At 46.7% G+C, this 14,586-nt stretch overlaps 1 long non-coding RNA gene across 1 annotated transcript in view; it reads right to left on the bottom strand.

Moving 5' to 3' along the window:
- Positions 1–4,907: 4,907 nt before the first annotated feature.
- LOC131423832 (uncharacterized) overlaps positions 4,908–14,586 on the bottom strand; it is a 48,157-nt gene continuing 38,478 nt past the window's right edge. Inside the window, exons 2-3 of the long non-coding RNA XR_009225906.1 lie at positions 9,889–10,004; positions 4,908–6,729 (exon numbers count right to left, since the gene is read on the bottom strand). This is a non-coding gene — a long non-coding RNA (uncharacterized LOC131423832). The remainder of the gene's footprint in view (positions 6,730–9,888; positions 10,005–14,586) is intronic.

Here is a 14,586-nt window from a genome sequence, read left to right as displayed (position 1 = left end):
TCCATGTTGGGTAGGGGGCTCAGCTCCGTGCTTCCTGTCATTCTGCCCTCGTCTGTGGGACTCCCCGGGATACAGTCACACATCCGTGCCTCTGCGGGATTTGACTGAGGGCTGCTGTACCTGTGGGATTAGTGCCGTGACCTGTGGGTGGTCTTGCTCAGTAAGTATGTGCTAGGTGAACGCATGGTGCTGGTGAAGGCAGGGAATGGCTGGGTGCGTGAACTTGTGCCATCTGGAGAGCAGACCTGAAGAGAAGGCGAGGGCAGTGCTTGCCACCACCTCTGTGGTCAGTGTCCTGTGAGGATGGCAGGGCCCGGAGGCCCCTCCTTGCCCAAGAAGCCCAAAGCAGTAAGGGCATCAACTCGGGGTCAGGAAGACCTAGGCTCCCCCTTGGTTCTGATACCATGGACTTCGGGCTATGTTCTTTTTTAAAAAAAAATATATTAATTTTTTTTGGTGTAAATGGACACAACACAGTGCCTTTATTTTTATGTGGTGCTGAGGATCGAACCCAGGTCCCGCCCTTGCTAGGGGAGCGCTCTACCACTGAGCCGCAATCCCAGCCCCTTCCTGTGTTCTTGAGAGAGACTGTGAGGACTCAGTCACTGAATGACTTGCTGAGCACTTACTCTGTGAAGATGCGGGGGATGCGTGTAGAACAGGGTGCCATGAAAGCATTTGTGGGGATCCACACAAGGGGCCCAGAGCCTGGTCCTCAAGCTGAGTCTGAGGGGTGCACAGGCCCCTGGGTGGGAAGTGGGAGTGGAGCATGGCAGGTGGAGAAGAGCGGGTCGGAGGGGCTGAGGTGGGGTGGGCGTGTTAGGGGAGAACCAGGCTGGTAAGGCCTGAACTGGGGGTGGGGGGGAGCATGGTGTGAGAGGAGAGAGGGTCAGAGGGCCCGCTCAAGGAGGGGCAAAGGCCATGGCACCTGTGCTTCACAGAGGAGACACTCTGAAGGTGTCTGGGTGGAGTGGCCGGAAGCTGTCGGGCTGCTGAATGGAGATGCTAAACCACGTGGGCCCCGGCAGCAGAGCAGGCTGCTGTGCTTCCCCAGCAGAGTCCAGGGGCTCGGGCTGGACGGCAACAAGGCGAAGGAGGGAAACAGACTGACCCGAGAGGTCCGGGAGGCAAACTTACAGCTGAGGAGAATCAGAGGTTCTTGCTGGACCTCAGGACCTCACCTGCCTATTGAGTGGAATGATCCAGATTCCCATAGAGAGGATGAGTCCCGAGGAATGAAGGGGAATCAAGCACAATGCGATTAAGAAATGCCATGTCACCAGTCACACGAGCTTAAATTAGATGCAACGTCCAAGCCTAACATCTTCCACACCAAGGCGGGGCCAAGGCGGGGCACTAGGTGGCTAGACCATCACTATTTGAAGCTGGAAGTGGGTGGGGGGCGACTCGTGGTTCTTGGTGGATTAGAAAGCTAGGGGAAAACAAAGGATGTGTTTGGGGGCCTAAGTTCTAGAAAAACTAACATTCTGGTCAGAATGGGCCTTTATGTGGAAAGTCGGTGGAATTTGGATTAGGAAGGGCTGCCTTTGAATCCCATTCATGCTACTTATTAGCTGTGTCACCTTGGTGGGTCACTTACCCTCTGATTCTTAATTTCCTCAGGGAGATGGTTATAGTTGCTTCAAAAGGCTACTGTGGGTATTAAGTGAAATAATATTGGTGAAAGTACTTCATCAGCTGCAAAACATTATTAAACTCTAGGGATCATCAAGAAAGTTTTTTTTTAAGTAAAAAAACTGGGTGACATTATTGAGTGTTAGTTTTGGAGTATTAGTAGGAGAACGTCTTGATCCCTAGGAGATGCAAGCTGAAGTATTTAGGAGTAAAATGTCAAGATGCTTAAAATGTTCGAATGCTCAGGAAACAAAATTGCATGGTCCACTGAGTTATCTAACTACATATTCACCCATTTCCATCTTCATCTGTATCTTGAGAAGATGTGGCAAAAGACAGCCGGAGGGTATCAGTGTTTACTAAGATACTTTAATTTTTCAGTAGACTTAAAAAGTTTCATAATGGAAGGAAGGGAAGTCAGTTCCTGGGGGAATGTAAATGGGGAAGGTGAAGTGACACCTGGAGGTAACAAAGGACAAAGCTCCGTGACCATGGGGAGAAGCTGTGGCCTTCAGCAAGGAGGAAGCACCTGGACTCCTCTCCCAGCTCCTCCTCTCTCCTCTGGGTGCCTGGAGGCAAGTCCAAGGGCAGAGGCCCCAAGATAACATCCAGGAGGTGGCCCCCCAGGGCGTGGGGAGTGACAGGCGGAGAAGGCCCAGGGTGGGCGTGCAGGGCGCTGGGGAATAACCAGCAGCCCTCCTTTTGCAGGGAATGCCAGGCAGAAGTGAAAACCCTTCTCTTCTCCCAGCCAGGCTGAAGGCTAAGAAACAGGAAAGAGATGGGCGGGCGCCAGGCCTTCCCTTGTGAAGTGAGATCTGTGGTTGGATCCTGGGAATATTTTCTTCTTGATTAGAGAATGATGCATGAGGAGAAGCTGGTCCCTCCCTCTGTGATTTTGGACAGGATCATGTGAGGACAGGATGCCAGGGCTGCCACCGCCACGAGAAGGGCAGCCCCTGAAGGGCCCTGGCGCAGGTCAGTGACAGCCACACCTGAGCACCTGCTGCCATGCTCCCAAGGCCTTGGCAGTGGCTGTTTTCTCTGGCCACCACCAGCATTCTAACTGGAGCACAGGTCAAGGTCAGCGTGGCCTCCTTGTCTCATTTCCTGTGGCCATGCCCCCCCCCCCATTCCCTTCTGATGTAACAGGAAGCAAAACACAACCCAGACAAGGAAATGGACTGAGAAAGAGGGCAGATTGAGAGACCTCAGGTGCCACCTGAGGGTTCCAGGGGACGGTGCTTCGGCTTTGGACCCAGCACTCCGCGACCCACCCAGACCCCTCTAGCTGCCTTGGCTCAGCTGCCCACCACCTCCCGGCTTCCGTCTGTGGCGCTGCTCCTCCCTGTGACCTTTGAGGACTGCTCCTGGGGCCATCACGTCACACCGAGAGCCCAGGGCTGTCAACGACCATCCCACTAACCCACGTGGAGCACAAACCCTTGCAGCGCCTTAGGCTCAGGCTGCACAAACCGCTGTGGCGTGGGGAGCCCTCCGGGGCAGGCGGGCCAGGCACTGCTCCTTCCCAGCGCCAGGTGGGCTCCTCACCTTCCTTCTGCAGCTCCCTGTGCTTTTGAGAGCTGTCCCAGGAGCACTAAAGGATGCAGAGGTGTGAAACCACACAGGGAGGCTGGGGGAAAAAACATCCTCCAGACTTCCACTGAAAACCTGGCCACAGCAGGTGACCCTGCACAGACCACCCACACTAGCCCCAGGGTGTCCCTGCAGACTGAGCTGACAAAGCCCTTTTGTGCTTAGCTTAGACTCTCCCCCAAGGACTGACTTCATTTGCCAGTGGCTTTTCTCCCCAGTGTCCTCCACTTAGGCCAACCTACAAGCCATGCGTTTACATGAAGGCCATGTCTGCATCTTCGGTCACTCTGCCCTGATGGGTGCATTCTCTATAGGGCAAGAAACAGGAAGTCCACAGGAGGACAGGGACATCTGCGTGGCCTGGGCTTACCTATCTTTCCCCTCTAAGGCCCCTCCCCTGCAGCCCTTGCCCTCTGCTGGCCGCGGCTGGCTGGAGTGTGCCGTGGACATCTCCTCCCTTGTTGCTCATGCCACTCCAGAGCCACATCAGTCCTCTCTACCCTGCGGCACTGAGACTCACCTGAGAACTCTTCCAAAGTACACAGATGCCCCACCTTCTCCTCCCCTCCACTTCCTGCCTGGAATCTGGCCCAGGGCTCAGGTGTGGGTTTCTTCCAGCAGGTGACGCCAACTGCAGCCAGGCCCAGTCCTGCTGCTCCTCTGTAGGGAGCACCTGTGCTGGGCACGCCTTCCCCGGGCCTGGAGGAGGGGCCGTGGAGCCTCAGGCCTCCCTCCTGCCATCCGGTTTTGATAAAGTAATGCTTTCTTTAAAAACTCAAGTATGTGGCTTCTCTGAAACTGATCATGGTCAACTGTTGGGAGCACCCCAGGACGAGGTCAGTGAGCCAGAAACCTGGAGACCCGGCACTGCTCCTCCTAGGGTCAGGCTTCCTGTGAGCTCTCCTGTGGATTCACCCTAAGGCGCTCTGCTTCCTTGCTGAGGGGTGTGTGTGGGGGGGGGTAGAGGGAGGACTGGAGTCCCGGGCTCACATTCTGCTTCCTTAGAACGAGTTAACTTACTTCTGTGAAGTGCTTACTAGATTGCAAACATTGCTTTTTAAAACCCCATAGTTAATCACTAGACAAAAGGCAAGAATAATTTTCCAAGGCACACTCAGAGGTACAACTCTGAATAATAATGCAGCCCTGATAAAGCCATTCTCACTTTCCTGCTCTATTTACGGGGTGCGGTGGGGAAGCAGAGCTTGATCTTCAACTGAATAACATAAACTTTAGTGACTGCTCAGAAAAATGGGCTTCTCCCTAGTCTTAGCACTCTACGGCCCACCGTCTGCACGGAGTCTAAGAAAGGGGTTTGGGTCATTCTCACCGTGGCACTTAAGGAAATTCTGACTTTTAAAATGAATTTTGGGCACTTCCTATTTCCTTCTCTTTGATGGTTATTCTATGAATTCTCATATTTTCCTTTCTCCCATGTCCGCTAATTAAGAAAGATATTATGTTTTTTTTTTAAAGATAGACTTTATTCAGCGAGAAAGAGAGAGAGAGAGAGAGAGAGAGAGAGAGAGAATTTTTCAATATTTATTTTTTAGTTCTTGGCGGACACAACATCTTTTTTTTTAATTTATTTTTTTTTCAGAGAGAGAGAGAGAGAGAGCGAGAGAGAGAGAGAGAGAAAGAATTTTTAACATTTATTTATTTTTTTTTAGTTTTCGGCGGACACAACATCTTTGTTTGTATGTGGTGCTGAGGATCGAACCCGGGCCGCATGCATGCCAGGTGAGTGCGCTACCGCTTGAGCCACATCCCTAGCCCCGGACACAACATCTTTATTTTATTTTTATGTGGTGCTGAGGATCGAACCCAGCACCCCGCGCCTGCCAGGCGAGCGCGCTACCGCTTGAGCCACATCCCCAGCCCAAGACATTATGTTTTAATAAAAACTCTTTATTTGAGCAAGTATACAACATCCAGTTCCTGGCTTATGTAGAAAAATAAGATCATTCATTTGGCCCCAGGTAAGGAAACTAATGAATTTAATGAATGATATCTACCATTCTTATCAGCTTGGGGTGGTAAGTAGGTGCAACACTAATCTACTGCACAGGAGCCAGCCTTTCTAATCCTTAAAATTCTGAGTTATCACTTGTACTGAGGGGAAATGTCACCATTTCTGAGCTCACACCTGCCAGCTGTGCTATGGCCACTGTCCACTGCTTTGTGGCTTTGCCACCCTTCCAGTAGACCAGTGGGTCAGAACCCTGGCTGCCTGTGCACAGCACTTGGGCTTATGACACAGAGACAGATGTGTAGGCACCAGGCTCCGAGATTCTGATTCCAATGGCCTGGGACAGGGCCTAGACAGAGGTGGATGCCATGAGATGCCAATGAGCAGGTGGGTTCTGGAACCACTACCAGCTCTTCCTAGTCGCTGAGCAATAGTGTCTCCTCCATCTGGGATCCCTAGCAGCTGCAATGGGGTCGGCGTAAGACAGACACAAGTCTGCTGTGAATTACATACTGAACATACCTGGAAAGCCCTTGGAATCGTGGTACCAAGACACTGCAGCATCACCCCCTTCTGATGGATTCCCCCCTGTGTATTAAGCAAGGAACCTCATACTGTTATTCTGAAGACAGGATTGCTCTAACCCTAACTTACATTGTAAACCCGGGCCCCGTGGCTTTGCTTGTTAATACAGACGATGCCACAGCGCTGGAGTCAGTGGAAGCAAGTCCATATATTAAAAAGAAACATTATTATGGTATTTAGAAATGCATGGCAATAGACTTTGGCCTTATGAAGTAAAATAGCACAGATATCAAAGTTACCTAATCACTGCACAGATCACTGCTCAGAGTAAACAACCATTTCTTCCACGTAGTTTTCAGGAAAAAATTTAAAATAGCCACCTGAATACAAAAGCAGAAGACTGTTCATTTTCAGTCTTAATTTTGGCTGGCTGGTTAGTTGGCTGGTTGAGCCTTCATTCACTCATTTACCTAGGGCCTCTTGAGCCTTTCTTTTTGTATGAGGCCCTGTTCTAGGCACTCGGCCATAGAGGTGAACTCAAGTGACGTGTGCCTGATCTCACGCAGCAGGCAGACTGCATATGACTCATGAAATGGTAAGTGCCGTGAGCCAAATGAAGCAGGCGGATCTGAAGCCCAGGGAGAGAGTCGGGCCCTAGTGGTCAGCGAGGGCATCTGAGGAGGTGACCTGGGAGCTGAGACCCGAATTTCTAAGGACAGGAGATCGTAGCCACACAGGTCCAGAGGCAGGGTTGAGCTGGAAGGCTGAGCAACAGGAAGGCTGGAGACTTCACACAGAGAGCAGCGTGGCTGTAGGGCACCTGCAGATCACCTGGGCCTGTGCGTGGAGAGGAGCCTGGGGAGAAGCAGGTAAAATGCCCAGTGGCGCCATCGCTTCTCACTTACAGAACTGCTCCGACAGAGGGGTCCACACGGAAAGTTGATAATATCGAGTGAGTTTTCTTGTCCTGGGAAAGCCACTCCATCGGGCCAAGCGTCACCTAACCCCTGAAGTAAAAAATAATAATAAAGGTGCTCCTTGACTAATGATGGGATCATGTCTCAATAAAGCCACATTTAAGTTGAAGATATCATAAACAAAAAATGCTTTTAACACATGTAACCTAGTGAACATCACAGCTTAGGCTAGCTTACCTTAAATGTGCTCAGAACGTTTTCATTAACCTCAAGTTGGGCAAACTCATCTAACACAATGTCTATTTTATGGCAAGGTGTTGAATAGCTCATTAAGGTTATTGCATATCTGTATCCAAAATGCTTTGGAAACAGCACACAGCAGAGCATCGGCCCCTTCCCCTCTAGACGGTGGGCTGCCCAGGAGCTTGGCTCCCTGGTGCTTGCTGCCCAGCATCGCGGCAGGAGTGACTGCAAACTGCCCATCCAGGAATGGCCGGGATTCAGAATCCAAAGCACAGTGTCTGCTGAATGCACTTCACTTTTGCACCACTGTACAGTTGAGAAGTCCTAAGTTGAACCACTGTAAGCAGGGCGTTTCTTTTCTTCTTAGTGCTGGATGGGAGCAGGAATGCTTGGCCAAATCATAAATACACTGTGCCCCTAGCTATCCACGTGGCTCATCTTTTTTCTTCATTTAAACCTCTTCCAAATGCCACTTCCCCAAAGAGGCCCTGCTCCTATCACCAAGACTGTCCTTCTCCCCAGCTGCTGGTGATCCTGGGTCTTACCGCTACTTGATATCCCATCTTCCCCCTCCCCACAGGAATGCAAGATCCCGAGGTCAAGGACTTCATTAGCTTTATTTTCTGCTGTACTCAGCACAATCCTTGGTACACAGTAGGTGCTTAATAAATATTTGTTGAATGAACTTTGAACAAATGCTCCTGGGTTTTGATGCATTTATCCAGGCACAAAGGACGTAAGACAGCCCCAGTGTTCCTGGCTGCTATTTCCCAAGCACATTCCTGTCCTTTCTAATCTTTCTGCCTTAATCACTTTAAATGTACTGACAAGCACAATTGACCAATTAATAGCGCTTATGCTCTTGTTACATCATTTGTAATCCATGATGCTCTTTCTATTTGCGATGGCCTTTCAATTTTTCATGACTCAAAATGGAGGACATGCATAATGAATACAAATAGCAAATTGATTAAATGTAATGCATATTCTACTGCTTGCTGGGTTTATGCCTGTTATTAATGACAGAAATCCAGCAAATTCTCATGAAAACACCAATGACATACAACCTCAATGCAAAATGTTGGAGCACTAGGGGTCTTAAATTTTCCTAATTACTGAGCAACAGCAGACATTAATTTCCCAGACGGCAACCTTTGTAAATAAGAACATTGGCATGGCTTCTTTGTCCAAATTCTTTTTGCTGAGCACAAAAACCATCATGCAACCCACAGACTGTTTGTGTGTGTTTGAGAGAGAGAGAGAGAGAGAGAGAGAGAGAGAGAGAGAGAGAGAGAGAGAGACACTTGAGAGACTGGCTTATAAGCAAAGTATAAAGGATGCCACTTGTGTGAAATCAAATTTATTGTCTACTACAGGGATCTCATAGTTTTTGGAATGCTAATATACTGTGATACAGATTCCACACAGCTTCTGCAGGTGTACTGAGCATTAAAACATCACAAAGGTGATAAAGCAAAATAAGAAAGAAGATCTGGACAAGAGTCTGAAATGGATAATAAGATAAAGCAGGCACTGTTAGGAGATCAGCTTTGCTGGGGTACAGTATTAGTCTTGGTCTCAGCCTGCCAAGGACAGGCTGGTTTGCAATAAGTGACTATGTGGACACATCTTATTTTTCCATTAGCAGAGAATCTTCTGGGAAGCAGGTGTTTTCTCTGACACACTGGTAGATATGGTAGTGAACTTACCTAGGTTTGTACTGGGAAATAGCAAAGCTTGTCTGCTAGATCTGAAAAGACAGGGGATGATGTAGACAGGAGCATTTTTCAAGCACCCATGCCTTGAAACCATCACCTTCACAGTGTGCTGACAGCAGCTATGACCATCCCCCCTTCTAGTACAAACTGGCTGTCTTGCAGAAGGAAGGCTGAATGAGAGAATGGATAGCTGTGGTCTTGGTTCACTCCCTGACAGGTCTGCATCCATGATGAAGTGGGCTCTGAATGGGTGGAATTCCAAACCTAGGGGAAGCAGGAGTCTGCCAAAATGTGCCCTGCTAATTTGGGACCCACAGTGATTTTGGCAAAACCTAATCCAGGTAATTCCCCTCTGCTTTTGAAAGTGTGTAAACCATCTTAGGTCAGAAAACCCAGAAGACACCCAGAGCCAAGGATTTGAGAGTGAGAGGTTGACTGGGAGGTGGAGAGTACCTGGGGAGGTGAGAGGGAAGTGAGACGGGGAAGGGAAGATGGCCAGACAATGAAGGGTTCATGATGACGTAAGCCACAGTTACATTTCACAGGGAATCTGGGGAATGGTGCAACACCCATGCCTCAACATGACTTCAGCTAAGGGGAGAGGGGGCTGGGGTACCTATATTACCATATGTAACAGAGGTTTATTCAAGTGCCCAAGAGATGTCATTTCCCAGGTACTTTCAGTCTCCCAGGCCTATGGACCAAGAGGATTTCAGGAGCCTAAGGGCAGCCTGTCTGGCAAAGACATAACAAATATGAGTGAAGCATTGGCAGAATCTGCTACATAAGTCACCCACGGGCTCAGGGTTCCCTCCTGCATATACAAAACCCACCCCAATCTCAAACTTCTGAAGGCTTCACCATTCATCATCATTAAAATGTCTGATTATTGCACCTAGTGCCCTGAGCACACTGTTGAATGTGGCTTGGAAGGTAATCAAACTAACAGACTTTCCTCACTGAATTTTCCAGTTTACAGAATAGGCAAGACAGATTTCTTGCAAAAATTTAGGAAATACACATGCCCTCCTCCCCCACTGTCATATGTCTATGTGAGAGAATAAAGAATTCACAACTAGTTCTAAAAAAAGAGTCCAACTAGGAAGAGAAATACATTCACAGACCATAGAGTAAGAGAAAGTGACAGAACTAACAGGCAAAAAGGAAGGAATATTTTATTTATTAAAATTGGAAAAAAAAAGGGACAAAAATTCTTGGTACCTTTAAGCATTTTTCCCAGATGAAGCCTAAGGTTTATAAATCTGTGCTGGAACATTCCCATTGTTACCTGGAATCTGGTTGTCAGGTCCTCTTATGTCCTGGAATTCATCCTTTAAAGCCAAAGAATTCCTCAGCACCTTCACTTCTTTTGATGTCTTAGTTGTAAAAATACTTTCTTAATGTCTAAAAATAAAAATCACACCAATTAGCATTTATTTAGTGCCTACTATGCTGACTTGTTTTGCATGTGTTAGTTGACTCTGTGACTACTCACAGCAACCTGTGGTTAACTCTTAGTTTCCCTGTCTCACAGAGAAAGAAGCTGAGGCTCTGAACCCAAGTGATCTGACTCCAGAACTCACATTTTTACATTATCTTTTTCTCATGTGCCCTTATTACTTCCCTTGGTACTCAAATGTTTTTACAAACATAAATCCTGTCTTAATTATTTCTGTTCCAAGGATGTGAGGGTCTGACATTCACATTTATGGCAAATGTAACAGCCTCATGTGAACTTCATTGTAAGACAGAGCCCATTCAAGGAGCAGAGAGACCAGCACTTGGTTTCTCCAACAGCACACCCAGGTCTTGCACTAGCAAAGTCTTGTGAGTTTCATCTCACACCCATCTTAAAGACATCTGCTCTCTAAATCTAGGGAACCTCACTGTGGGATACAGGAAATCAATTTTGATTGCATCTCTTGGCTACCATGAGCCTGTCCAACCACTGGACTCTATATTGAGTAAAAGGTGAAAAATGCAAATGGCACTGCATTCTGACTAGCTTCTATTGGCATTTACTAAATAAAAGAAGGATGCGTGTGGTTAGAGATGGAAGTGCTGCTTAGAAAGCACTTGAGCAATTGCTTAGACTCACATTTATTATAGTGTGATCCTGAGCCTAAAAAAGAATCGACATTTTTTTTCTCCAGTCAGGCTCATAAACGCAGACCCAGAGAGGCCTCTCCTTCTTCTAAACATCTCTTCAGGAGGAGATCAGAGGGGAAAAGCTCAAGCTTGACAGTGTAAAAAGCTTATGGTTTGCTTTTCCACGGTATTTCTATTACAGTGTAAGTGTGGATGTGGCATAAGCACATATGCACGTAAATGCTGTTTGCTAAATTTAAAAGAAAGATGGTTTTCCCACTTCTAACACTTAAGGGCTTATAAAAGATAATGCCTTAAGAGCCAGCAAAATCCACTACTACATACAGATAAAGGACCCTCTGATTTTGCTAAATATTTAGAGAACTGATCTAGAGAAGGACCACAATAGGAACTACCAAAGTTAGTCTGGGTAAAATGATCTGGGTAAAATGCACCTCAGGAATGGTTCTGTATCCAAGAGCCGGTGCGGGGCGTGTGCACAGTGTCCACATACACTCAAGAGAATAGGTAATATTTTACGCCAAAGCATTTAAGAATTTCATCATTTTGTCTTGTGCTTTCCACATGTTTGTGTTCAGTAACAATAGCAGCTTTGGAAGTGTCAGGCCCAAATCAGTCAGGAGGATTCATTTAGAAATTGTGACAGGTTACAATGTGCCTTTATTTAATCTCCACCGATATCTATTACCCAGGGCTGCTGTGGCTGAAGTGTGGCCTGCATGGCTAGACTCTCTTATCAGAAGCCCACAAAGCCCACACCATGGACACACATGTGGCACTGAATGGCACAGTGTGGGGAGGATGAGGAGGCAGGCAGGTGTGCAGAGTGTGCTGAGACCCTTTAGACGGCTGTCACATCTCCTGATGTGGCACAGCTCCAGGCTGTATTGACAATAACACCAATGAGGACATTGTGTGTCTGTCTACCTTGGCTCAAATACTCAGAAATGAGTGTAGGGACAGGATATGACATTGCAGGATATGCACACCGATCTCCCAAAGATGGCGTTATCCAGACAGACCACTAAATTAAAAGAAGTCAATACATATTTCAAGAAGTCATTAACTGAGTCATATATTTACAAAGTATGGTCACAGTGTACTGCTGATTACGCTTTCTTAGGAACCTCTTAATAATTGGAACCATGACATACAGGATGATAATGACCCAGATGATGTTAAATTGAAAACTGCAAACACTAATGACAAAACAGGTAAGCAGGCTAAAAAATGGAAAAAGCATGGTGAATCAAAAGTCTCTTTCTAACCAGTTCAGCAAATTTCACAAACCCCAGATCTCTGAAATTGGAACATTATAGAAAATAGGGATGCGAAATTAGAAAGGAACTCAATAAGGTTGGAAAACACATCTACGGTGTTGAAATGTCGCAGGTAACAGCTGAATAACAAAGATGAGAGTTGATTTTGAATATGTGATGGGAAACCTCTAGCACCAACTTGGCAGTGGGGAGGGGTCAGTTCAGAGGCAGCAGGATTGAGGAAAACTGAAGGTTCAAGAACCCAATGGGGGTAAAATTTGCCAAACATAACCCAATGAAATAAGTGGGGAGAGAAGCGTTGATATGTAGAGGATCTAGAAAAGTGCTTTTCCCTTGCTAGTCATTGATATGTAGAGGATCTAGAAAAGTGCTTTTCCCTTGCTAGTCAACGGCTCCCCTGAAACGCAGGCTGCTCACCTATGACATATCGTGATAAAGCAGAATGGGATTTTTGCTTCTTGGAAAAGGCAAACTGGATAAAATGCTGAAATATGCAGTCAAGCCTTATTTTTACTTTGCTCTGTTTCACTTAATTTTATTTTTAAGCTAATGCTTATGTTATACTCAACCATGTGTCTGCATCATTTATAGCATTTCATAAGCAATAACCAGTTTGATCTTCTTAACAAATCTAGAAAGTGCTGCTATTACCCTATTGGATAGATGAGAAACTGAGGTATGGAGAGGTAAGTCCCCCAAAGTCACACAGCCAGCAGCTGGGGCTCGACCCAGGCTGTTAGGCCCAGGACTGACCCCCTGTGCGGTCTACCTCGTGAGCAAAGGATCAACATGGCACATTTTCTCACTCTGATTTCTGAGCTTCTGAACCTCGGGAAGATGGAGTGAATGTATGGAAGAATTCTGGATGCTGTAGGAGAGGAACAGTAATGAGGAAACTTGACCTTAAAATGGATACATTGTCTTTATTGTTAGAGTCTGTAAACAAGTCTGGATGGCACCTGGCATTTTGCAGAGGGAGTGGTTTGTGAAGTAAAGCCAGCGAGCCATTAAGTGTGGAGATTCCTTATTGGTTGACTGCTGTATCTAGTTTATGTTAATTAGATAAGCTGTGTGGAATGTATAAATACCCTTCCTGTCCTACAATAAAGGGCTCCCACTCCTGCTGTATCAATCTACACAAGTTCCTCATCACCCCCCGGCTATTTTGCTGCTGCCGGACTGTGGCGTTTATAACTAAACATGAGACCTTAAGGATCCTTTAGAGGATTAAATTGGTGTTACACAAAAAATAAAACAAGAGGGTAGATGGATTGGAAAGATACATATTTTTTTTCTGTTATTCCACAATGATTTTCACACTCGGATCAGCTTAGAAAACAACCAGGACAAATGGCCAAGAATAAAATTCCCCCAGTGTTACTGCCTCATTCTAGAGGGAATGGTGTGCCGCAGCATTCTTAAGTGTTTCCTGCCACAAAGGCGGGGCAGGTGCCAATGGTAACAGCTCCCCCAAAACCATAGCCTAATAGAATGACGTCTTGGGGTAAACTGCTCTTCCCTACAAAGATGTCAATTAATCACCCTCACCTTCAGTCTTTGTTCCTTATAGTTGTGATCTTATCAATAAGATAACATCGTTCACTCATGTATTCATTCAACAGTCATAGAGCTCCAATTTAGCACTGAGATGATCCCAAAATGAATGAGACAGACACAGTGTCCACTCCTCAGGAAGCCCACTCAGAGAATACGGATTAAAAAAAAAATGTGAGAGGTGCTTCTGGATCAGTATGGTGGGATGAACACACACGCTATTTCCTCTACAAATGAAACCCCACTGCTAAGAGAGTAAATGCCAAATTTCCATTTCTAGACCAAACCAAGTAACAGACACTCATCTTACCTAAGACCAGGAAAGAACGGGCAGAGTATGTGAAGCAAGAGGTGCCAGACCACAGACACCAGCCAACAAAAAGCAGTGCTCCCCAAGGGGGGAAGCAGACGAGATGCGCCCTGCGGCGGCTGAGTTTCCTCCTGGAGGGAAGTCCCAGGCCACAGCTAAAGGAGGATTGAAGCCAGGGAGAGCACTGATCCCTGGAGTCGAGAAGTGTGGGGTCTGAGAGAACCTAAGCTGATAGAGTTTACAGAGAAGAGAGCTGGAGAGGACCCAGCTGCCCAGAGACTGCTCTAGAGACCTGGAGATGCCCCCCGTCCTTGAGTATTCAGTTGACTATTGGAAGGTGCATGCATGTGAGGACACTCCGGAGGTCAGGTGGAAACCACACAGAAGGGTTAGAAATGGTTCATTTTACTCATACAGACTCAGGAATAGGAGTTATTTCCACCAGTCAAACTGGACAACATCCAGATCATTGGGTTATAGAGAAAACTTGGCCTTCATTGTGGGGAATAATTAATTAGCCCTCAACCAAACAGTGCTTGGGTACCACATAACAAATCTTTGAAGTAAGTACGAAGGATAAAACTGTTTCTGAATTGTAGGTCAGATTGAAGAGTGAGGATATTTATAGGAATATGAAAGTATCCTGCACCAACAAAGTAAATTTAATAATATCTGGCACATGGTCAAAAATTACTTAGCATACAAAAAAATCAGGAAAGTAGGGTCCATATGA

This window comes from Marmota monax, unplaced genomic scaffold (genome assembly GCF_021218885.2).
Source record: "Marmota monax isolate L192 unplaced genomic scaffold, Marmota_monax_Labrador192_F-V1.1 WCK01_AAM20220418_F8-fsc00024, whole genome shotgun sequence".
In the NCBI taxonomy this organism is placed as follows: domain Eukaryota; kingdom Metazoa; phylum Chordata; class Mammalia; order Rodentia; family Sciuridae; genus Marmota; species Marmota monax.
Note: the sequence above shows the minus strand (reverse complement) of the source record. Positions and strands in the feature narration are given on the sequence as shown.